At 44.4% G+C, this 23,953-nt stretch overlaps 1 protein-coding gene and 1 pseudogene across 2 annotated transcripts in view; both read left to right on the top strand.

Moving 5' to 3' along the window:
* The window catches only part of UNC5D (unc-5 netrin receptor D), a 591,371-nt gene that overhangs the window by 370,381 nt on the left and 197,037 nt on the right, over window positions 1-23,953 (top strand). The window lies entirely within an intron of this gene.
* Window positions 11,310-11,904, top strand: LOC137216180 (C-Jun-amino-terminal kinase-interacting protein 3 pseudogene; annotated as a pseudogene).

Here is a 23,953-nt window from a genome sequence, read left to right as displayed (position 1 = left end):
CTTGTTCTGCTGCCTGACATTCCACCCACCCTTAGACATAGAGTTTTTTGTTTAAAATCTCTTCTAGCTAATTTGCTAATCCTAAATCTGCTATAAGTGCTGTGTTTCTTTGTTTGAAATAGGTAATCTGGTGATAAAACTAAGAACAGAACACTGAGAGAAAATAGAGGCTTTGGGAGCTGAGGAAACAAGCAGCCTGGAGCAGGGCCGCTGTGAAGTCTCTGCTCCCAAGGATCAGGAACCTGGGTTGGATGCTGTCTTAGCGAATGAGAAGTACTGAATGTCTGCAGTTCCAGAGAGGGTGCCTTGGAGGGGAAGAAAAGGGGGCATATGAAGGGGAGAGGATAAGGGTAATCTCTACTCTCATTACAGTTTTCCCCACATTTGGCCATGGCCCCGACAGATCTCCTTGTCGTAAAGGGCCCCGGATATATTCTGATGAGCACATACTCATGTCTGTATCCCAGGGCTCTCTCTCCTGGGATACAGCCATGGCGTCTGGAAATGGTCGAAAGGGAACTGAGGATTGTTTGTTAGTGGGGCATCGCGGGGGGAAAGTATGAACTTCAGAGTCGAACGGACTGGGGTTCAACACTGACTAGCACTTCCTAACTTCTAGGACCTACAGCAGTACTAGCCACCCTGAACCTCAGAGTCCTCATCTGAAAATAGGAAAAGTACTTTTCCTGTAGGATTGCTCAAAGAAGAAGGAAACCCGAGAATTTGCAGAGCATCTAACACAGTTTCTAATACTAAATAAATAGTAGAGATTATTGTGACTTCTTTTCTTCCTTCTTTTCTAAAGCATCATGAGCCTTTGATTCTCAGAGGAAGATGTAGGGCTCCGTATGGTTGGGGATCCGGATTAAAGCCGAAAATGCTTGCAATTTCTAACACATTCTGAGCCCCATGAAGAAGGTTGCTGCTAAGACCATCCCTTGTCACCGTGGGCTCCCCAGCCTGTGCCCTTTGTTCTTGCCTTTGAAGCTCATCAGAGGTTGAAGGCACCGTAAAGTTTCCTGCTTTCCTCTCTTGTAATCTTGTGCGTGGAGGAAATAAAAGGTTATTTATAGAAGCTGGTGACTATCAATGTTTTTCACCTTGCTTATCCCATGAAATAGTCTTATGAATGGCATTATTGTTACTTAAAACACTTTTGAAAAATGGTATAGGAACTCGGAGGTTCTCACCAGACTCATATAGACACAGGTTTGATGAAATAATTGGTCGTACACTTTTCCTAAAATACCTGAAATGTGAACAGATGATAATTCAAGCTTTTCTAAATGCTGTGAGCTCATCCTGTCACTAGATGTATTCGAACGTATTCGTTACTACAGTTGCTTTTAACCTTAACCTTGGGGCAGTTCTAACTAAAGATGGAAGCTTTTTAGTGTTTGACACCATTGTTTAGCTAAAACCAATTTGCTCTTTTCAAAACAATTCATTATCCCATGCTGCACTTTTTTATACTCCCCAGTTAAATGGAAAATCTATCTTTCATAAAAGTTAGAAATTATGTCCAATGAAAATCCGACATTTTAATGCTTTTCCACAGATTAAAATTGTAGAGTTCTCAATAAACCCTGATTTACTGATGTTGGTTGTAAAATGGTTATTGCTGTTAATAAAGTCTGTAAATCTTAACAGGTTATGTTTGCCTTGGACAATAAAACTTGCCCTAAAGGCTTAGTATCTAAGGCTAATTCTGCACACATCAAGGGAAACAGCCTCCTCAAAATCATTCAGTGTCTGAGAATTAAAGCCCAAAGCCAAGCAACTGACAGATTCTAGCCTTGAGCCACTGCATGCCGGGCAATCTTCTTGTTTTTATCTCTTGAAGGAGTCAAGACGGTGCTGGAATTAGAAAGGTCAAGAAGGTCAAGGGCCATGTCTTAGCTATTGTGAATAGTGCTGCTGTGAATATACGGGTGCATGTTATTTTCTTGCATTATAGTTTTGTCCAGATATGTACCCAGGAGTGAGAGTGCTGGATCATGTGGCAACTCTGTTTTTAGTTTTTTGAGGAACCTCCATACTATTTTCCATAGTGAATGGATAAAGAAATTGTGGTACATATATACAATGGAACACTACTCAGCCGTAAAAAAGAATGAAATAATGCCATTTGCAGCAACATGAGATTATCATACTAAGTGAAGTAAGTCAGATGGAGAAAGACAAATTCCATACGGTATCACTTACATATGGAATCGAAAAGATGACACAAACGAAGTTATCTACGAAACAGAAACAGACTCACAGACATGGAGAACAGACTTGTGGTTGCCAGGGGGGAGGGGTGGGGGAGGAATGGATTGGGAGTTTGGGGTTAGCGGATGCAAACTATTTTATATATAGAATGGGTAAACTACAAGGTCCTACTGTAGAGCACAGGGAACTATATTCAATATCCTGTGATAAACCATGACGGAAAAGAATACGAAAAAAGAATGTGTATATATGTATAACTGAATCACTTTGCTCTACAACAGCAATTAACAACATTGTAAATCAACTATACTTCAGTTTAAAAAAGTAATTTAAAAAAAGGTCAAGAGCCTTAGTCAATGTAGTGTGAGCTTGGAGAAGGTTCCCTTCTCTCTGCTGGCCACCGAGTGGGCTTTGGCATTCTTGTGTAAAAAGGGGAGGTCCCAGGAGTGGAATGAAAAAATGTATTTTCTGTTTTATAAAGTGTGTCAGAATCACACACGTGTTAGAAGCCAAATTATTGGGGGTGGGGGAAGTTTAAGGGAAGATGATCATTCTCCTTCCGGATGCCCACGTGGAAATGAAAGTTTGTTAAAGGAGCTCTGTTAGTCTTGGTAGACTTGGTGGACGTTTGTCCTAGTTTCTGATGTTTAGGCAATTTCTTTTTAAGTCTTACCTCCCTAAGGTAAAAGCTGAAAAACGAATTTTCTAGTCTTCTTTGTGGTTCGGCCCACTTTGTGGTTCTCACCCAAGATGGGATGGAGAAACGAGCAATGTGAGGTGGTACCTGTACGGAAATGCTTCTCTGGAAGGGATGGTGGTGGCAGAGATGCCCAGCTCCTAGGGGCAGCCAGAAGAACTGCCATCTATCTCTCCCAGGTCTCATGGTTGCGAGCCGTGTCAGCGCCATGGTTTTTGAACTGTGAGGGTGTTGCTAGGCGACCGTCCCTTTCCCTACGATGTGGTTGGTCGTTGTTCCTGGCTACTTGGCAGTCCGGTTGGGCTTTTTGGCCCTCCTGGAGGTTCCGGGCGCTGCTAATCTTCTTTAATAAAGTCTTTTCCTAACTAAACAAGCCAGAGCAGCGTTAGTTGCTAGCAATCAAGAATCCTGAGCATGACAGGGCTAGCGCCCTGTCTTACTCTTTCAAGGATGCCTTTGACGACTATCTGAGAGTGGCCATTGGAACGAAGCAAGTCACTGTAAGCTAAAGGCTGTCTGTGGGCTGTGATCTCTCTCTGTTTTTTTTTTTTAATCTATAAAATAAGGAGAGGGGCTAGAATCCCCCTAAGGTCCCTTTCATATCTCTCATTATTCCTGATGTATGAACAGTAGGATCTGCATAATATCTCTGACTTGTTTTTTTTAATAAACTTATTAATTAATTTATTTATTTTTGGCTGTGTTGGGTCTTCGTTTCTGTGTGAGGGCTTTCTCTAGTTGCGGCAAGTGGGGCCACTCTTCATTGCAGTGCACGGCCTCTCACTGTCGCGGCCTCTCTTGTTACGGAGCACAGGCTCCAGACGCGCAGGCTCAGTAGTTGTGGCTCACGGGCCTAGTTGCTCCGCCGCATGTGGGATCTTCCCAGACCAGAACCCGAACCCGTGTCCCCTGCATCGGCAGGCGGACTCTCAACCACTGCGCCACCAGGGAAGCCCCCTGACTTGTTTTAATAATTCTGCGAGACTGGTGCCAGACAGTTTTCAAGTCAGAAGCCTTTTCCCCTTCTTCCCTGTGAGGGTATTCTTAAAGGTTCGTTTGTTTCAAATGTGTTCATCACCATAAAACCCAGGAGAGCATCTTATGACATTGAACTATTTCATACAAGAGTCACTAGACTATTATGTTTAACCTCAAGCAAACAGACTATGAAATGAGGACTGTATTTAAAAAGCAGACTCTTAATAATCCACTGGAGAAATGTTGAGATGCCCAAGTTCTGAAGCGGTGGACCTCAGGTATAAATAATTAATTTGGTACAGCCAAAGCAGAGAGCGAATGTCTAATAGTCCAGATAAACTTTGCTTTGAGGAGACTGACAGTGAAGACCTTTACAGAAAGTGACATTTGATTGGAATGTATAATATTGTAACAGAAACCTAATGGACTCTTAGAAAAGGGAATGTTGAATTGTTTAAATGCTAGTAATTAAGTGCCCGTAAATTACTTCTCTAAAAACATTCCTGCAAAAAGAAATTTGCTATCTTAAGAGAGATGGGAAAATGAGGTTAATATCAGTTATTTGAAAAGTGAATGCCTACAGCCCAAATACCCTCATCATTAATACTGGTCCTTAAGTAAATCTTATTAAGGGACCAACTTTTACCACATCCTGATCTGAGAAGCTCTGGTTCCTTACCGAGGAAGAAAAGAAGCCATCTAAAGCTCCTGATTCGTATTTATTTTCTTTTTTCTTCTCGTTCTGTATTCCTGGAGTGGGGGGAGGGGCGAAACATGGAAGATAGAATTACATTTTTCAAAGCCAAGGGTAGAGACACACAATGAGATGACAAAGGTAATGTAGTTACTGGTCTTGCCGCCTCTTAACTTTTTTTTCTACATTCTTCTAGGTCAGCTTCACACGCTCAGCTTGCTTTCTTTCCAAGCACTACTCTCTGGCCGTATTATTTACGGTCCTATCTCTGTGTCCGCGTAACCATTTCTCTTTGGAAGGTCCTTGACATCCTCCGTCTGTCAGTCATTTTCACAGTCTGGGAGGATCTGTACTAACCCAGCCAATCTCTGATTTCATTCCTGGCCGTCCCAGGTGACACTCATTTTTCTTTCTTAGAAATACCTAATTTAATTGGTGTGGCCTGCTCAAGTAAGGACCGCAGTTTCTCCCTTTCTCTAAACACTTTTATTTTTTTATTTTTAAATTTTTATTGGATATAGTTGATTTACAATGTTGTTAGTTTCAGGTGTACAGCAAAGTGAATCAGTTATATATATACATATATCCACCCTTTTTTAGATTCTTTCCCATATAGGTCAGTACAGAGTATTGAGTAGCGTTCCCTGTGCTATACAGCAGGTCCTTATTAGTTATCTATTTTGTATATAAATAGTAGTGTAGGTATGTCAGTCCCAGTCTCCCAATTTCTCCCTCACCCACCTTATCCCCTGATAACCGTAAGTTTGTCTTCTATATCTGTAACTCTGTTTCTAATATTATTTTATTTTTTTGCCATGCCACACAATTTGTGGGATTTTAATTCCCCGACCAGGGATTAAACCTGGGCCCTCTGCAGTGAGAGTGCAGAGTCCTGACCACTGGACCACAAGGGAATTCCCTAAACTCTTTCTTTCTTTCTCTTTTTCTCTGTCTCTGTCTCTCTCTTTTTCTCTTTCTCCCTTTTTCTCTCTGTCTCTCTCTCCCTCTCTCCCTCTCTCCCTCTCCCCCTCCCTCCCTCCCTCCCTCCCTCTCTCTCTCTCTCTCTCCCTCCCTCCCTCTCTCCCTCTCCCCTTCTCTCCCTCTCCCTCCCTCCTTTCTTTCCTTCCTTCTTTCCTGTGTTGCGTCTTAGTTGCTGCGCGGGCTTTCTCTAATTGCAGCGAGCGGCGGCTACTCTTCATTGTGGTGCGCGGGCTTCTCATTGCAGTGGCTTCTCTTTGTTGCAGAGCATGGGCTCTAGGCGCACGGGCTCAGTAGTTGTTGCATGCGGGCTCAGTAGTTGTGGCTCATGGGCTCTAGAGCTTAGGCTCAGTAGTTGTGGTGCACGGGCTTAGTTGCTCCGCGTCATGTGGGATCTTCCCGGACCAGAGCTCGAACCCATGTCCCCTGCATTGGCAGGCGGATTCTTAACCACTGCACCACCACGGAAGCCCCTTCCAAAACACTTTTATAGTGCAATGCTATGAGCACTTTTTTTGTTTGTTTTCTTTTTTTCCCCCTTACCTCTTGTATTTAAATTCTATGACTGTATGTCATATTTCCTCAAGCTAATTCCCTTCAGGATAGGAAATGCAAATGATACCTTTCAGTATCCTTTTCCACCCCATCCCTCCCACCTCCCACCTTAGCAGATAACACCTAGGCTTCTGGGAATAGTCTGGAAGCCTCTATGTCTTAGTGGTATACATAACAATAAACTGTTAAATTCAAATGATCACTTTCAAATTTACAAAGATTTTCATATATATTGACTCATTTGGTCCTTAAAGCTACCATGTGTGGGTAGCCAAATATAGCAGTATCTCTGTTTTACAGGATCATTGATTCCATCTATAACTTCGTGGAGAAACTATTCTATTGCTAACATTTCATTGCATTTGCACTCCATGCCAGGCACTGTTCACTGAATTCTCACAGCAACTTTCTGAGGTAGGTGACAGTTACATGCCAGTTTTATAAATAAGGAAACTGAGGCACAGAATAATTAAGCAGCTTACTCAAGGGCACAGTTACTGAATGATTAAGCCAATCGTTGAATCCAGACAGCCTGGCTTCCGAGCCTGTTCTCTTAAACTCGACCTGATGAAGCTGCTTTATGTGTTGGACGTTGTATGCTGAGCACAAGCTGAGTAAGATAAGAAGCCCGTCCTTTGCTCGCCCACCATCTTATTTCATGCATATGCAGCTAAGAGTATGGACACAAGATAATGGCATAAGTGAATGCATATGTGTATATGCACACACACGCAAGCCTACTGCTTTTCCTCAATTTCTTTTTTTAAACTTATTTCATTGAAGTATAGTTGCTTTATAATGTAGTGTTACTTTCTGCCGTATAGCACAATGATTCCGTTATACATATATATACACACACGTTCTTTTTCATATTCCTTTCCATTATGGTTTTTCACAGGTTATTGAACAGTGTTTACTGTGCTATACAGTAGGACCTTGTTGTTTATCCATCCTATATATAATAGTTTGTATCTTCTAACCCCAGACTCCCAATCCATCTGTCCCCCGCCCCTCTCCCCCCTTGGCAGCCACAAGTCTGTTCTCTATGTCTGTGAGTCTGTTTCTGTTTCGTAGATAAGTTCATCTGTGTCATATTTTAGATTCCACGTCTAAGTGATATCGTACGGTTTCCTCCCTTTCTTTACTCTTGGCTGTGATTCCAGGGCTGAGCCTTACTGTTCCCCAATTGCAATGAAACCCCATCATTCAATGGCCTTGGAATCTGCCTTGTTTTCAAGTCCCAGAGATGCACTGGCAGAGTTGCTTCGTGCCAGTGACCACTTTGAACAAACTTTGATGGGATGCAGAATATCTCTTTATCCTCCGCCCTCTCTTCCCCTCCTCTTTTTTTTCCTCCGGCAGAAAATTACATGCTTTATCCTTTCAAAATATAAAATTTTTGTATTGTGCTTAAGGTCTCTCAAATTGGGAGCACAAACAAACAGATCAAGAGGGAAGGCAGTGTGGAGGAAAATATGAGAAGGTCAGCAGTCAATCAATCAGTAGTAAACATTGAAAGAAAAACACATAAGAAAAGCAAATGCGTAATTTCTGAGTTAACAAAGCGAAGGTGTAGAGCGATTTCTCTGTCCTGTGCCGCCTTACACAGTTCAGCAGCCATAAACAGGCTTTATGTCTTGAATCATGCAGACGTAAAAGCAGTCTGGGAGGCTTCCACATAAAGAGCTGCCGTTCTGTAATTCAGCAGTAACGCTCCATGGGCGTGAATCAAGAACTCCGTCCTGACCCTGCTGAGGGAGCGTGGATTTTAATGCTTCTCTGAAGCACACCACATGCCATCCTGATACACTTAGCAAATGTAGACTGCCTTTGTTTTTTAGGCAGAACTTATTCAAATAGAAACCACCAACCAGTGCCATCACAGCTTCTCCTGGTAATCCTCTGCTGTGATTCCCAGATTCTGATGGCTACCTGTCTGGTCTCTTGGGGAAGAAATGCCGCCTTCTCTAATGCCTTTTGTTTTTAGTTAACTTTGGGCAACTGAAAGGCACACCAGCACCCTGCATGATTTTTCACGTAACTGCTAGTCAAATAGAGTGTGCCCGTTTCTCCTTCGTGGGGTCCTTAGAGACCCGCAGAATAAGCACCTGCCTCCGGGTACTGTGGAGATACGCCCAGCTCATCTTATGACAAGTTAGCTTCAGATCCAGAATTTGTGTCCGTTTCAAGAACCCTAGATGGCCTCTTTCATCGCCCTGTACAGCTCTCATGCTTCTTCACTCTGTAAAATCTTAAGAAGCTGTGATCTTCCCACGGAGCCACCTGAGATTCAGCGCAGTAAGTACATTGAGTGCAAGAGCGACTCCATGAAACTCCCAGAGCTTTAGCTGGTGCAAGTCACAGTGGCTTCCACACCCTAAAGGACAGGCCTGCCACTCTAGCTTAGCATAGCTCACATCTGCATATAACTCCAGTTCACTTGCCTCTGTCAGTTAAGCTTCCAAGAAAAAACATCCAGCATTCAGAGCCGAACAGCTGATCATCCCCTGCTGTGGTGACTTTTGATTTAAATATAACGGAGTCTGTCTTGGCTAGGGCTTAACTGAATTGGAACTGTTCTTTTAATTGTTGATTCAGTCTTGTCTTACAGACCTGACTGTCAGTCATCCCAACAGATTCTCTGTCTAGATGTGCTCGTTCATCATGTGTGAGAGCTGTCATCCTCCGTGCACCACCAGCACTGGCCCTTGCTAGTTACAAGTGATGGTCTAAACATCGATTTCTGTGTGCAGGAAGTGTCAGATGGCTGATTGGTGTGCCAGCTCCACAGTAGCATTCGGGGATCACCTCTGGGAGGCAGCTGTGCCACAGCAGGGGAACAGAAGAGCAGATCTGCCTAATGCCACCCCAGCTGGACAGGAGCAGTCACTGGTACATAAGTTCTGTATGAGGCTAGGTGGTCCGTTTGACCTTTCCTTGTCATCTGTGTACTGCTTGAAATACCTTAGCTACCATATCCGTGTATGTTTGGAAGGAGTAGAGTATTACGTGGGAATGAACGTCATGCATTTGCCCGGAAAAATGTGCCTCCTTGATAGGCAGGGAACTCACATTCTCCTTTTTAATTAACTCATTCAAATAATCATTGATAGGAATTGGCGCTGTAGAGGGGTGATGGTAATGGCAGATAAAGAAAAAAGATAACAAAGCTAATGGGGAGAAAAGACCTCCAAGCAGATGGGAGCTGACAAATGCTGGATTGTGTGTATAGGTCATTTCACTCAGAGCCACGATGTTAGAATCCTCACGCATGGTCGCGGTTGTTAGCTGCCCTACACTTGAGGACCACGTGCCAGGCCCTCTGCTAGGCACTTGCCATATGTCGTCCTGTTTCGTTCTCACAGCTGAGTTAGGTACTGTTATCATTTTCACTTTACAGATGTGGAGATTGAGGCTTAAATTAAGTAACTTCCCCAAAGTTCCTGTGAGAGTGAGGGGCCTTAGTTCTCTTTGATTTCAAAGCCCACATCTTTAGACAACCCTATAGTGTCTTGCTGTTTAACCCTGTGCCCTGTGCTCGGTAAGCGAGGAAGTAGTGATCCCAGCAGAGGTGTATCTGATTCCCATGTTGGATCCTTTGTGTTACATCACACGACCATCCCATTGGTGCTGGGTCAACTTTGTTGTAACTGACACCAGAGCGTGATTTAAAGACAGCTCATGGACAGGTCTCTTGCTTGGTCTAATACAGCTTTAATCTGTCACTACTTCAATAGATGGCTTCTTTGCCTCAAGGCATACCCAGGAATGAGGCACAGTCTCTATTCCTGACAAGCCCAAGCATCCAATAAATGAAATGAATGTGTAAATAACTATCTAAAACAGAGTGTGCTACCTCTAATAATAGAACATTAATAAAATAGGAGGGACATGATTATTTCTTTTGGCCAGAGTGGTCAACCAAGACCCTGCCGAATGTAATTCCCATAGAGGTTTTTTGTTTTTGGTTTTTTTTACATCTTTATTGGAGTATAATTGCTTTACAGTGGTGTGTTAGTTTCTGCTTCATAACAAAGTGAATCAGTTATACATATACATATGTTCCCATACCTCTTCCCTCTTGCGTCTTCCTCCCTCCCATCCTCCCTATCCCACCCCTCCAGGCGGTCACAAAGCACCGAGCTGATCTCCCTCTGCTATGCGGCTGCTTCCCACTAGCTATCTACCTTACGTTTGGTAGTGTATATATGTCCATGCCTCTCTCTCGCTTCGTCACAGCTTACCCTTCCCCCTCCCCATATCCTCAAGTCCATTCTCTAGTAGGTCTGTGTCTTTATTCCTGTCTTACCCCTAGATTCTTCTTGACATTTTTCTTTTTCTTAGATTCCATATATATGTGTTAGCATACAGTATTTGTCTTTCTCTTTCTGACTTACTTCACTCTGTATGACAGACTCTAGGTCTGTCCACCTCATTACAAATAGGTCAGTTTCTCCCATAGAGGTTTTGAAGGATGAATAAGAGGTCACCATGGTAGAAAGTTACACAGAAAGCTCAAGGTGCAGGATCAGCTTGATTAAAAGCAGGCAGGTATCAAACAGCATGGTTGTCCAGGAAGCACAGTTAGTTTCTTTTTGAGAGACCCTAAAGGACACGGGGAAGAATCACTGAAGTGAAGACTGATGGAAAGCCTTGTTGGCCATCTAAAAAACTTTGATTTTTCTTCTTTTTTAAATTTTTAAAAAAATCTATTGAAGTATAGTTGATTTACAATATTGTATTAGTTTCCAAAATGCAAAATGATTTAGTTATACCTATATATGTGTATATATGTATATTCACTTTTTCCCATTCCTTTCCATTATAGTTTATTACAAGGTATTGAATATAGTTCCCTGTGCTGTAGAGTAAATCTTTGTTGTTTAGAAAAACTTGGCCTATTTGCTCACAGGGGATAGGGAGCCAGTGAAGGATTCGAATCAGAGAAGTGAGATGCCAGATTTATGTGTCTGTCTGTATTTTTCCATGTCCGTATATATTTTAGTTCAAGGACCCAATAGTTAGGTGGCAACAAGGAAGCGTGTAGGAAGTTGTAAATGTGTGTGTGTCTGTGTCATCATGGGAAGTGACTTTATGAAAATTCTGTATTTGTAAATAAGTAACTTCAAACTTGCAGAAAAGTCTCAAGAATGAGACCCAGATCGGTATCCGCTGGCGGCGGCGGTGGCCGCGATGATGGAGATCCAGACGGACAAGGGCGGCGCCGTGGTCGTGTACCAGGGCGACTACTGCTCTGGCTTGGTGCTGTCGGAGCGGGTGTCCATCTACCGCGAGTCCGAGCGCCTCATCCACTGCTGCACCGAGGAGGTGGTCAAGGAGCTGATGCCACTCGTGGTCAGCGTCCTCGAGCACTTGGACTCGGCGCTCAGCAAGAAGCAGAGGAGCACGAGGCGGCGCTGGAGCCGCTGTGCGAGGACGAGCTCACCTCTGCTCACCCAGTAGTAGCCGGAGAAGGTGCTGCGCAAGCAGGCCGAGGAGAAGTTTATCGAGTGTGAAGATGCCTCGGAACAAGAGAAGGAAGAGCTACAAATCCAGGTGGAACACTGCGAGTTTCAGACCCCGCCAGCCGGAATTGAAGGCCAGAAACTCTGCAGATCAGATTTCCCGGCTGGAGGAGCCGGCGTCAGAGATGCAGGAGGAGTGCAACGTCCTGCACCAGCGGCACACCGAGGTGATCCAGACCTAGGGGGAGTACATCGGGAGGTCCGAGATGCGGCAGGTCGCGGGGAGCAGCCAGACCGAGAGCACCCTGCCGGGGAGGAGGTAGAGCAGGAAGCCGGACGCCAGCGCCTGGTGCCCTCCCCCTAGAGGAGCCATGGTCCCCAGGCGTCAGGTCGGCGTGTGTGGCTTGAGTCGGGCTGTGTGGTGAGGACGGCGCCGAGCAGGTGGGGGGCTGGGATGGGCCTGCTGCGGGTCCGCAGGCCGACACGGAGACCCAGGGAAAACCGCGTCGTCCATCCCAATACCTGCAAGTTCCGTGTTTCTGAATTTGCCTACTCTGTAACTTTATTTGTAGCCTCAGAATCACCACTCACGGTCCAGGGGCTGGTCAGTGGGGACTGGATGGAACCCAGCTCTGGCCCCTGTCCTCTAAGACATGGTAAATACTTGCGGCGCCTCGTTTTCTGTTTTGTAAAATAAAGGAAACAGAATGTACCAGGATGAGTGAGGAATGAAGATTCTAATCTGCGTGAGATGCGTACGTACCTGTGTACATGTTTCTTCTATGATGAGCGAACGCCGTGTTTGCGGTGACTTTGTAGAATACAACCAGCTGGACTCGCGAGGATCGACTCTAGGCGGTGGGGGAGGCCCGCACACCTCGGTGACCAGCAGACGCGCCCCACCGTGCTGGTTTTATTTGGGGAGCAGAGAGAAGCCTGCAGAGGCCAGGTTTCTGCTCCATCTTCAGTCAGGATAAAACTGCACCTCTGTACCCCGGGAGCAGACTGGCGGAGATCTTCTCCAGGGCGTCACGTGGGAGGCCACGCCTCCATCAGGCTGGAGGAGGGAGGAGGCGCCCGAGGCCGGAACCCCAGGGCCCAATGGATGGAGCTCGTCTTTCGTGCCTCTGCGGCTGCGGCCCCTTATTCCTGCCGCGAACACACGAAGCCCCGGGTCTGGTCACGAAAAGGCTCTGTTTTCTCTGCACCTGTCTCCTTGGTGGGTGATGTCTGCAAACAAGGAGATTCAGGCCCTTCCATGCTGGGCATCCTCTGCTGCTCACTGGGCCATGGTGGGCGAAGCTGTGGAGTCTTAATTTGAAAACGGAAAGTGTAGTATGTCAGCGGAGGCCTAGCAGGGCCTAGGAAGGGCGGTCATCCAGGGGACCACTGGCATGTTTTTAGACAGTCTCGCTGCGTCCAGTGGGGAGTAGGGGATACAGCCGTTGTGGACACTTTCTTTCTATAAATGCGTGCGCCCCAGGAAAGGGTATCAGGGGGTCCTTAGCACCCCCCCCCCGCCCCGGCTCTGTGAGAATTAAGTGAGGGAATGTGGATCAAAGAGGGCGTTAAACTACAAAACCCATGGCAGATGTCGTTTCTGGGTCTGTTTTATCTGAAGGTAGGAAATACCCGTCTTCAGGCCACCGTTTCCCGACACACTATGAAAGCCTCCCTCCTGGCCCTCAGGAGTCACCGAGGGAATTTCCAAGGAACTGCACCGAACGCCAGCGTGGAATCGGGAGCTCCTCGTGTTGTTTTGGGGCTGCAGAGGCTGGCTGTTCGGGCATTACCTAGAGTTTGGACTCCGGCCCAGGTTCCCGCCCAGCCTTGTGTCCCCATGTGATCCTCTTCAGGGCGTCCCCGAGGCCGAGGTGTGCGTGTCCATCCTCCTGTGCCTTGGCAGTGAAGAGCCGCCTTCCTGTGTGCGTGTGTTGCAGGGAATGCGGCCGGCACAGCGCTTGTTTGGGAAGCAGAGAGGCAGGGCCGCGTCTGGGCTGCCTCCATCGCTCTGCCAGCTGGCTGGCGACGTTTAACCTCACAGTGGCGCCCAGAATCGCTTGCCCTGCGGTTGCTGCCACAGCGTATGAGACTCTGGGCTTCTGCTGGCCCTGCTGCCGCCCCTGCCCCCCCAGCTTGGACGCTGGGCTGTGATGGAGATGTTCCCAGGGCCCAGTTCCCAAGGCATGTCTGACTGCCCCAGGCCCACTTCCAGGTGAACGGATGTGGACGGCAGCCACGCCTCCCGTGTCCAGAGGGCATGGTGGTGGAAGAAGGGAGCACGGGCCTGCTCTCGCTGCGCCGGGCGTCGGGCGTCGGCCTCTGTAGGGCTCGGAGGGTGCAGATGTCCCACTGTGGCCTGTGCTGCTGCAGCAGGTGAAGGGGAAGGCCCCGTGCTGCCCTTCTGGCCTGCTGTTCTCTGGGGTGTACCCTGCCTGCCACAGCTACGATCCTTTGGGCACAGACATGTGTCTGCCTATCTCCTTAGTTCAGACTCTCCAGCTCCCCAAGGAGGCGCGTCCTTAGTGCTGGGGAGCCGCTGAGCCCACACAGGCAGAGTTTTCCTTCAGTCCTGGCTTGGTTTCGTGAATCTGTCTGTCTTTAGAATAAAACTGGTGGTGAGGGCTTCCCTGGTGACGCAGTGGTTAAGAATCCGCCTGCCAGTGCAGGGGACACGGGTTCGAGCCCTGGTCCAGGAAGATCCCACATGCTGCAGAGCAGCTAAGCCCATGTGCCACAACTACTGAGCCTAAGCTCTAGAGCCTATGTGCCACAACTACTGAGCCTAAGCTCTAGAGCCCATGAGCCACAACTACTGAAGCCCGCGCGCCTAGAGCCCGTGCCCCGCAACAAGAGAAGCCACTGCAATGAGGCCCGCGCACCGCAACAAAGAGTAGTTCCCACTCGTCGCAACTAGAGAAAAGCCCACGCACAGCAACGAAGACTCAACGCAGCCAAAAATAAATAAAATTTAAAAAAATGATAGACTGATTCATCAAGGAGTTACATGTGTTGGGTGGACATGACCTGGGCTCTGAAGGACGTGATGAATCCATGTAAGAAGAGCTGGATAAAGAGAAAACCAGTGTGAGCAACAGGGTGAGTCAGGCAGACAGAAGTTCTGTTCCCAAAAGAGGTGGTCCTAGTCTACACTCCACCTCTACTTCTCAAGTGGCCCAACTTGCCTCACATGAAAAAATAAGCCACATTGCACAGCTGTAGATGGCATCTGTGGCCTTGAACCAGTGGGTCAAAGATGCATGCCATGGATGAATCACATGAGACCACCACCCTGCTGAGGAAGTAGCCTCCAAGTAGGAAGTCTGCTGAACTGTATCAGAACGCTGACAGAGACACAGTGGGGGCATTGGCGGGGACAACCTATTCTTGGAGCTTGTACCTCATTCTCCACCAGGGCAAACCCAAGATGGGCATGCTTATTCCACAGCTTCACTTGACGGGACTGTCACATGTTGAAGTGGTAGACCTGGCTTCTAGACCCCTTTCTCTACCTCATAATTAGAAAAGCTAAATCCCTTGTTTTGTTTTGCTTTAATGACATCATTACCTTTTCTACTTGAAAAGACAGGGGGCTGGAAAAAAGCAATCTTTGGGGGGGGCCTTAAAATCCAAGGGAGGCATTATTTACTAAATCACATTATTTGAGAACATGGACCTTGGAATCATGAGTCAGGTAGAGTTCAATCTAAGCCCCTCCTTTTATTAGCTGTCTGATCTTGGGCTAATTCTGTAACATTTCTGAACTTCAGGGTCCTCATGGACAAAATGGGGTACTAATGTCTCATAGGGATGCTGTGAAGATTGATTCAGATGAGATCATGTGGTTACAACATTTACCTGAGTTCCTACCACGTAGCATAGTAAATGGTTTTTGTTAATAGTAGTTGTGTTAGGTAGATAATAAAATCCATTAACACTTTATTGCTTGATTTTTACTGTTTCTCCATAGTGTGTGATTGGGGAACCAGATCTGCCTCTGTGATGTTCTCACATTGTTAATATGTTGTTGATGTGAGGTCGTGTTGAGGTTTACGTCCACTCTTCTCTCTTCCTAAACCATGTGGTCCCACTTCGTTCCCACCCGGCTTAACCTGTTCTCATCCTGTTTCCATCCAGGCTAATGCCTTCTTTCCAGGCGATCACAATCTCCCTCGGTTTTAAGGATGTAGAGACTGTGGGAGTCATGTGTTCTCAGTGACAAATTCATTTATTTTCAAAGTAAAACAATGCGGCATGTGAACAACTTGATTTTGTCATTGGAAATGCTCTGTACCAGTCAAGGTGGGAGATCAGGATCAATATGGGAATGGATCTGAGCTCCAAGTGGTAGAGTCAGCAAAAAGGATAAAGCGTCACCCTGCCTCTCGGATGGTAATTTCTTCTCACTGTCTCATCTGTGATGGCCAGCGTTGTGTTTGCCACAGCAGCTGTCAGACCAATCACAAACCAAGCCTGGGAAGCATTTGGTCAATACATCCCGTGCATCAAACTCTGAGTCATTTTTATGTTTGTTTGTTCCCCTTATTACTTTCTCTGGCTGAGTAAAATCTCTATTACTTTGGGCTCAGGAACAGAGAATGTGCTGTGAACACCCGAGGCGCACATTCTATTTTATTTTTATTCTTTTCTGTGATGACTTCATTATTCCCTTATGTGTGAGTTTTTCCCCAGATTGTTTTTCTCCCTTTTGCTTTCTTCAGTGCCCTCTTCTTTTGGCTTCCCCATGTATTTAGTCCAGCTGCATGGTAGTGAGCTGGTGCCACGGCTTGGCTTTCCTCCTTCAGAGCAGTCAGTGGCTCCCGGACTTTTGCATTTCACAGACCAATCAAATTAATCCCCTCCCCTCCCGTAAGAGGATGGGCTAGCCGAGTGTTGCCAACTTTTTTGTTTTTTTCAAGGAAGGACATTAAGACATAAGAGCCATTTTCCATAACTATTATTTCATTCAGAAAAGGGCATTTAACAACATAAAATCACAGAATTATACATTTATTTTTTTTAATTGAAGTATAGTTGATTTACAATGTTGTGTTAGTTTCTGGTATACAGCAAAGTGATTTAGATATACATATATATATATACATATTCTTTTCTATTATGGTTTATTACAGGATATTGAATATAGTTCCCTGTGCTATGCAAGTAGGTCCTTGTTTTTCTATGTTATATGTAGTAGTGTGTATCTGCTAATCCCAAACTCCTAACTTATCCCTCCCCCAGCCCCTTTCCCCTTTGGTAACCTTAAATTGGTTTTCTATGTCTGTGAGTCTGTTTCTGTTTTGTAAATAATTCCTTTGTATCGTTCTCTTAGAGTCCTCATATAAGGGATATCATATGAGGTTTGTCTTTCTCTGACTTAACTTCACTTAGTAGGATCATTTCTAGGTCCATCCACGTTGCTGCAAGTGGCATTATTTAATTCAGAGTTATACATTTTAAATTAGCTTTATAATGAATTTTACTGTTTTCCTTGTTCCTCTACAAGACTGAAAGCAAAGTCACTGTAGTCCATGCATCTTGTGAATGAGGGATACAAGGCACCTGTCACCTTCCCTCGGACAACGCTGGTGGGTTAGAGTTAAGAATGGTGCTCAAGGCTATCTATAGTGGAAGGAACAATCAAAGATCTCTTTAGTTCTTTAATCAGTTCCTCTGCGTTATTCTTATTTTCAGGAATACCTTTCTTCACATTTTGTCCACGTGTTTGCCATGAAATCAGTACTGCCCAAAAGAGAAATGAGCTTACATTTCCGTTAGAAGCTACAGTCGTGAGTAAAGCATCAAACTTCGTGTAGAGATTTGCTAGAACATGGAGAAACAGCCAGACCTTGTGTTGCCCACTAGCTCTTCATCAGCGAACAGGATGGGCCTTGAAAATTGCTATCATATATCATCCATTCACAGCATGCATGCGCCAGTGATGATGGTTTTAGTTTTGTATTTGATTTGTACCTTCCTGCACAAAAGCCCTGGGTTCTGGAATCAACAGCGAGGAATTCAAACCCTGCATCTGTCGATCACTGGCTGTGTGATCTTGGACGACTTCCTCCTCCGCTGATTTTCTCACTTATAAAAACAAAAGAGTTGCTAATAATGCCCACCTCCAGGTAGTCCTAAGATTTAAATGAAAGGAGGTGGTAAGAATGACTGGTACCGTGCTTGGCACAAAGCCTTTGGGGATACAGAGATGCTCCCTTATCCTTTTTCACTGCAACCCCGTTTAAAAGGGAAAACCTAAATAGGGCATCTCAGAACCGTTCATGGTCTCCCTCTAAATTAACTAATTGCTATGGTTCTTCCCTCTCCTCCATCAGCCACCTGTTTTGGGTCGTGTTCTATATACGCATTTGCCTACATACACCTCCTTGTTAATTTATTCTTTAAAATAGGGCCTTTTTCAATTACAGGGATGTTAATTATTATCACCCTTAATTATTGTAATCTGCTACAGTCTTATTTTGAGTGTGCATGCGTGTGTGTGTGTGCGTGTGTGTGTGTGTGTGTGTTTTAACCCAGTAGTCCGTGAACTTCAGCAGCCTAAGGTAGCTTTTTTTTTTTTTTTTGCGGTACGCGGGCCTCTCACTGTTGTGGCCTCTCCCGTTGCGGAGCCCAGGCTCTGGACGCGCAGGCTCAGCGGCCATGGCTCACGGGCCCAGCCGCTCCGCGGCATGTGGGATCTTCCTGGACTGGGGCACGAACTCATGACCCCTGCATCGGCAGGCGGACTCTCAGCCACCAGGGAAGCCCTATGGTAGCTTTTTATCTGCTTTCCAATAACACTGTTTCATTTCCAGCCCTCACAGGGCATTCCACGGGGATGAGCTCTACAGCTGCTTTCTGACAAACATAAACCTTTGATTTTTGAGTGTTCTGCAGATGTTGGTACAGTATTCTAAAATACCTTTAAAAGTCTATCATTTGAAAAAAAAAATGTTAGAAACGTGCCTTATAGGTGCTCGTTTATCAAATGTTGAACACAGGGTCTGGCACTTAGACGGTCTCCCCTTGATGTTCCAGTGGATATCTACATAAACTGTTACGGTTTATTTACTACTATAGCTTTTAATAGAAATGTAGAATAATTTCTCTTCTGGGCAGTACCGAATTTCATTGCAAACCCATCAACAAAATGTGAAATTCCCATAAAAGCCAAGTTGCAAGTATCGCCAAAGCTGGGAGAGTCGTTGCTGCCTTTGTAGATGGGCTAGTCTGTTTACGGTTCTTGTACACATACTGTAAGATATAATGTGGCAGGATTGCTATATTGTAATAAAACAATGTGGTTCTCCCGGAAGGAAGAAATGGGGTTGGTGAATTACAGCAGTCGTTGTACCTTGTTTCCCGTTATTGAAAATGTAGTATGATTATTAAATGCATGCCGTGTGCGTTTTACACACTTCGTGATACGTCTAGGTTTTTACGTGTGCCTGGAATATCAATATTTGCTTTACTTTCAGGGAACGTTAGTTACAAATACAATAAGCGTGTTTCATTTTTCATTGAGGACACACTGGCTTCAGTTTTCAAGGCGGAGTGTGCAATCGATGCCGATGATTATTGATCTAGAAACTCTGTTGAAAGTAAGCAAGACTGGTTTGGTGATAAGCAAACACAGATGCTGCTGCTGCTCTTGCTGAGATGCATGAAAGCGGAGTGAGTAGCAGTAAATAAGAGTTTAATTAAATTGCTCCTTGGTAGAGAGTGGGACTATTTCTCGGCTTTGATTTAGAACCCATGGGTTCTCTTTTTCCTTTTGTTGTATGTCTGGCCTTCTCATCAACACTAATGGGAACTGTATGCAGTAAAGGGGCAGCTGACCCCATGTCCCACAGTGTCAGTAAAATACCACATGGATTTTTCCCCCTTGGGCTACTCAGATTTTTTTTAAATGAAATAAAAGAATGAAATCTCAATGTATAAGAAAATCTCAAGTTATAAATTCTATGTGGTACTCTCAGAGTATCTTATAAATGCTAAAATAATAATCATAATATCTTAGAAACTCATAAAAGATCCATACGGGTTTTGTATAGGACTTTGTTTCAGATTGTAATTATAACCAAAAGATTAAAATATAGCCTCCCCTTGGAATTTAACTCTGATGAGCTATGTGCATAGACGTGATGATGGCGCTTGGTAAACCATGCTCCTGGGCTAGAAATGTATGAAAATGATTAATTCGATTCTGTAAGGTATTGTGTTGATAGCAGGGCACACGTAGCCTTCAGCACATTTGGGTTCAAAGCCATATGAAAGATTATGAGTGCTTGAAAATGATTAAAGCAGAGCTAGCAAGGTACGATTTCCACTTGCTGTGTTGCTGTTACCTTCCCTAGAGCACAGACTGGGAATATGTATCATCCAGGCAGCCTCCGTGCTCTAGCAAAAGGGACGTTGCATTATTTCTCTGTACTAGTTCAAACATATTTTGGATAATACTATCAGGCAAACCCATGTGTCCATGTAGGGACCAAATCTGCTTATGAAACTGCTTTGCTAGTTTGTAATTGCTCTTGTTTTCTGCCAGACATTGCATTTGTTGGTACTGGAGGTTATTTTCACTTAGTAAAACTCTAGACTGGCTCTGACCACATTGCAGAACACTTAGTACTCGTAACCTAGTATTCGCTAACTCTGCTAGTCTGTAGAGACCGACGCCTCTCTCCTACCGATGCCTCAGCCCCTCTACTAAGGAATGGTTAAAGCGTTGACAGTTTCGTTCATCTTTCCAAATTAAACACAGATGTCAACAAAATGTATTCAGGGATTTTTCTTTTTTCTTTTTTTATTGAAGTATAGTTGATTTACAATGTTGTGTTAGTTTCAGGTGTACAGCAAAGTGATTCAGTTATACATATACCCATTCTTTTTCAGATTATTTTCCGTCATAGGTTTTTACAAAATATTGAGTAGAGTTCCCTGTGCTATATGGTAGGTCCTTGTTGATTATTTTATATATAGTAGTGCATGTATGTTAATCCCAATCTCCTAATTTATCCTTCCCCTTATTCAGGGATTTTTTTTTTTTTTTTTTTTTTTGGCCCCGCTGAGCGGCTTGTGGGATCTTAGTTCCTCAACCAAGGGTTGAACCCGGGCCCATGGCAGTGAAAGTGCTGAGTCCTAATCACTGGACCGCCAGGGAATTCCCCAGGGATTTTTAAATATAAAACAGAAACAAGTGAAAAAAAGCTTTTCATACAGTCCATCATATTAGCCTCTTCCCCAATTTTTCTTATCAGTTTTGTACACACCCCCGGAATAAAACCCAGTGACCTTTATAAGATAGAGTTCTAAACATTAACGTTCAGACATAATCACCTGGTTTAATCAATCTAGTAATTTCTGCCCCAATTTGTTTGATTCATCATCTTGTGAAGACAGAGGAGCTGGGGGCGGGCGTTGGGGGGAGACGCTTAGTACATTCAGGGCACCTTTATTTTATTGATTTGTCACCATTCCCTTCATAGCAAAGCATGCAGTCTTTTCCCCTGGTGAATAACTTATAGTCTGTGGGTCTTCTGTCTGAGAATGCAGCCATCTTTACTTAGCAAAATCTAGCCCTCCTGTTTCTGTGGGCAGTAACCCAGGATTTTCAAGTAGTCATCATGGCAGAAAATTCCAAATGCCATTGCCATTCTCTAGTTGATAGCACTTTATTTTAAAAAAAAAAAAAAAAAAGGCTCTCTTTTTGTACTTACTGCACTGTCTTTTCTTGTTGTGGTTGGAAGAAAGGTGTGAGTCTGGTGTCTAGGTGACAGGCAATACTGCATTTTATAGACTTTGAGATGCCATCAACTGTAAGAAGAGCAATTACTTTGTATACCACTGAAAGCCAGTGTTTAATTTTAGGATGTTATCAACTGTAAACACAACCAGATTTCCAAGATGTCAGTGTGCAAAGTGTGCTTGTATATTTTAGAATCAGAGAAATATTTCTGTCCTTCTTTCTTTGCTTTTCCTTGGTATTATACTTTAGAAACTTTCCAACGCACAAACAATTGTCTTTTAAAAAGATACTCTGAACTTAATGTTTTCAGAAATGGATTACGTATTAAATGACTGTGTCCTACAGAATCCTAGAGTGATAGGTTTTATAGGTTCAAACAGAAGTTAGGTTTATGAAGGGGATAAAGAACAAGCTTGTTATCATAAGCGCTCTGAGGAGCTGGCTTAATGCTGTGTTACAGTGTGAGACTCACTCTTGATGATATAATAATTAGAGATTTCCCACAGCGTGGCCCCTTCTAGGAAATATCTGTGTACATCATAGAATTAGCGAATGTTAAATCTGGATAGGATCATAATGATTAGCCAGACTTGTCCAACCCCTTGTTTATACAGATGAGGAAATCAACCTCCGAATGCAAACACAGTCAGATTCCAGGCTGGTGCTCCATCATTGCTGTGGACATTCTTGTGGATTTCTTTGGTGCAGAAATGGGGAGCAGACCCAGGGTACAGTTTACATCCAAAGATTCTATCCTCTTGCCTTTTGTATTTGCCATTCTTCTCCCAAACTGCCAGTGCTGTTTCAATAGCAAACCTATATTTTCCCCTAAATAATGGTGGCAATGTTTTCTGTTGTTTAAAATCAAAGAGTGAAAAGCTACCTAAATATGGGCACTTTTTCAATCACTCGGTCATCTCATAATTAGGAAGGGGTATGTTTTAGTTTCACAAAAGCGCGTACAAATTTTAGCACACAGCTGTAACTTCTGTGCTGTAATGTGTTGTCTGTTTATCAGTCTTAAGTTCCCCTCCGAGTCATGAAAGTGTTGAGATCATTATAAATGAGGTCATCTGTATGATGCCTAGACCCAGAATTATTTTAACTTGGGGGTAGCCATAAGATTTTGGTTTTCCCAGCTTTTTTGATTTCCCTTTCTTATTGAATTATTTGAACCCTTTCTTACCTGGCAACTTTTTTTTTTAATACCTTGAAAATAAGAAATATGTAATATAGTTACATGTGCAAAAGGCTTTAATTTTGTCTTTTATTTTCTGGATTTAAGTTGATGAATCCAATGAAGTAAATGTAATGAGTTGCTTCCCTGACAGCAGAACTCTGGACCTTTTATACTGGACTTTATCTACTTATAGGAAAGGTTGTTAAGATATTGGAATTCGTGGTAAAGCTATTTCAGCGACTTGGAACATGTACAAACACTCTTGCATTCACTGATCTGTACTTCCCCCCCCCCACCCCGCTTGCAATTACTTTGTATGATCAGTATATGATTAGGGATTAATAGGCCCTCATTTGAATTCTGAGCAGTCCTGATCTCAGAAAATAAGGCTAGCATTAGGGATAGTTTACTATTCCTCTGACGCTGGCTGAGTCATCCAGCCTGGTTATACCAGGAGCAGAGAAAAAGCCAAAGCTAAGTCTTATTAGCCCTGAAGAAGCAACAGAGTCCTCTGTTTCTGTGTCATCAAGCCAGAAATATTGTGGCAGTTAAGTGTGTTGAGAATGGTCTGGCTCTCCCTAGGGACTGCCTTGCAAACTCTTGTCTTGTAGAATTTCCCAGGATTTTCTCTAGAATTTTAGGACTGTACCTTCTGATCCAATTTCACTTTCATCTAGTGATTCTTAGAGAGAGAGGAAAAAAAAAAGGGGCTAGTTAAATATTCCCCATCTAATTCTGTTAACTGGTTTAAAGTGCTACCAAAGATACGATTAAATCAGAGCCAGAATAGTTTACAAGGGAGAAAAGAATCTGCCAGAATGTTGCCAACTTCATCCCTACTGTAAGCCAGGCTTCTCCCAAGGGCATAATTTTGGGTCTCAAGGATTCAAGACAGCACCTGGATATCTCTGCTCAGCGATCCTCATTTGTGAATGACAGCAGTTTCTCTGGATGGTGGGTCTCTGATCTCTGCTTTGTGAAAAGGCAGACGATTTGATCTGGAAGGAAGGAGCCTCGGAAACCATTTGACCTGACTGCCTCACTTTAGGGACGGTGACATGAGATCCAGAGACGCCTGATGCTTTACTCAAAGTCACACAGCCACTTCACACACCTCTTCTGGCTCTCGGTCAAGTCTTCGATCACCTGCACCACTCGCGGCTGGATGGCTCCACTCTACACTGTTGGAAAGTTGTTGACCCGGTGGCCGCAGATCGTTAGGTGTTCATCCTCGTTCGACTTTGTCACCCCAGCACGTGTACGGACCAGGGGAATTCAAGTTTATGGAAGCAGAAGAGTGCTCAAGCTGTTCACTTCCGTGACCAGTAGTCTGAACAGGGCAGATGAAGAGGAACTTCCTCTGATTTTGCTTAGAGCTCTTCGTGCCTTCACCTGTAGGATGAGGATATTGACGAAGATCACCCTTAGTCCTGACCTTATATGA

The sequence above is a fragment of the Pseudorca crassidens genome, chromosome 21, assembly GCF_039906515.1.
Source record: "Pseudorca crassidens isolate mPseCra1 chromosome 21, mPseCra1.hap1, whole genome shotgun sequence".
Taxonomy (NCBI): Eukaryota; Metazoa; Chordata; class Mammalia; order Artiodactyla; family Delphinidae; genus Pseudorca; species Pseudorca crassidens.
This window is presented reverse-complemented; position numbering and strand designations above follow the sequence as displayed.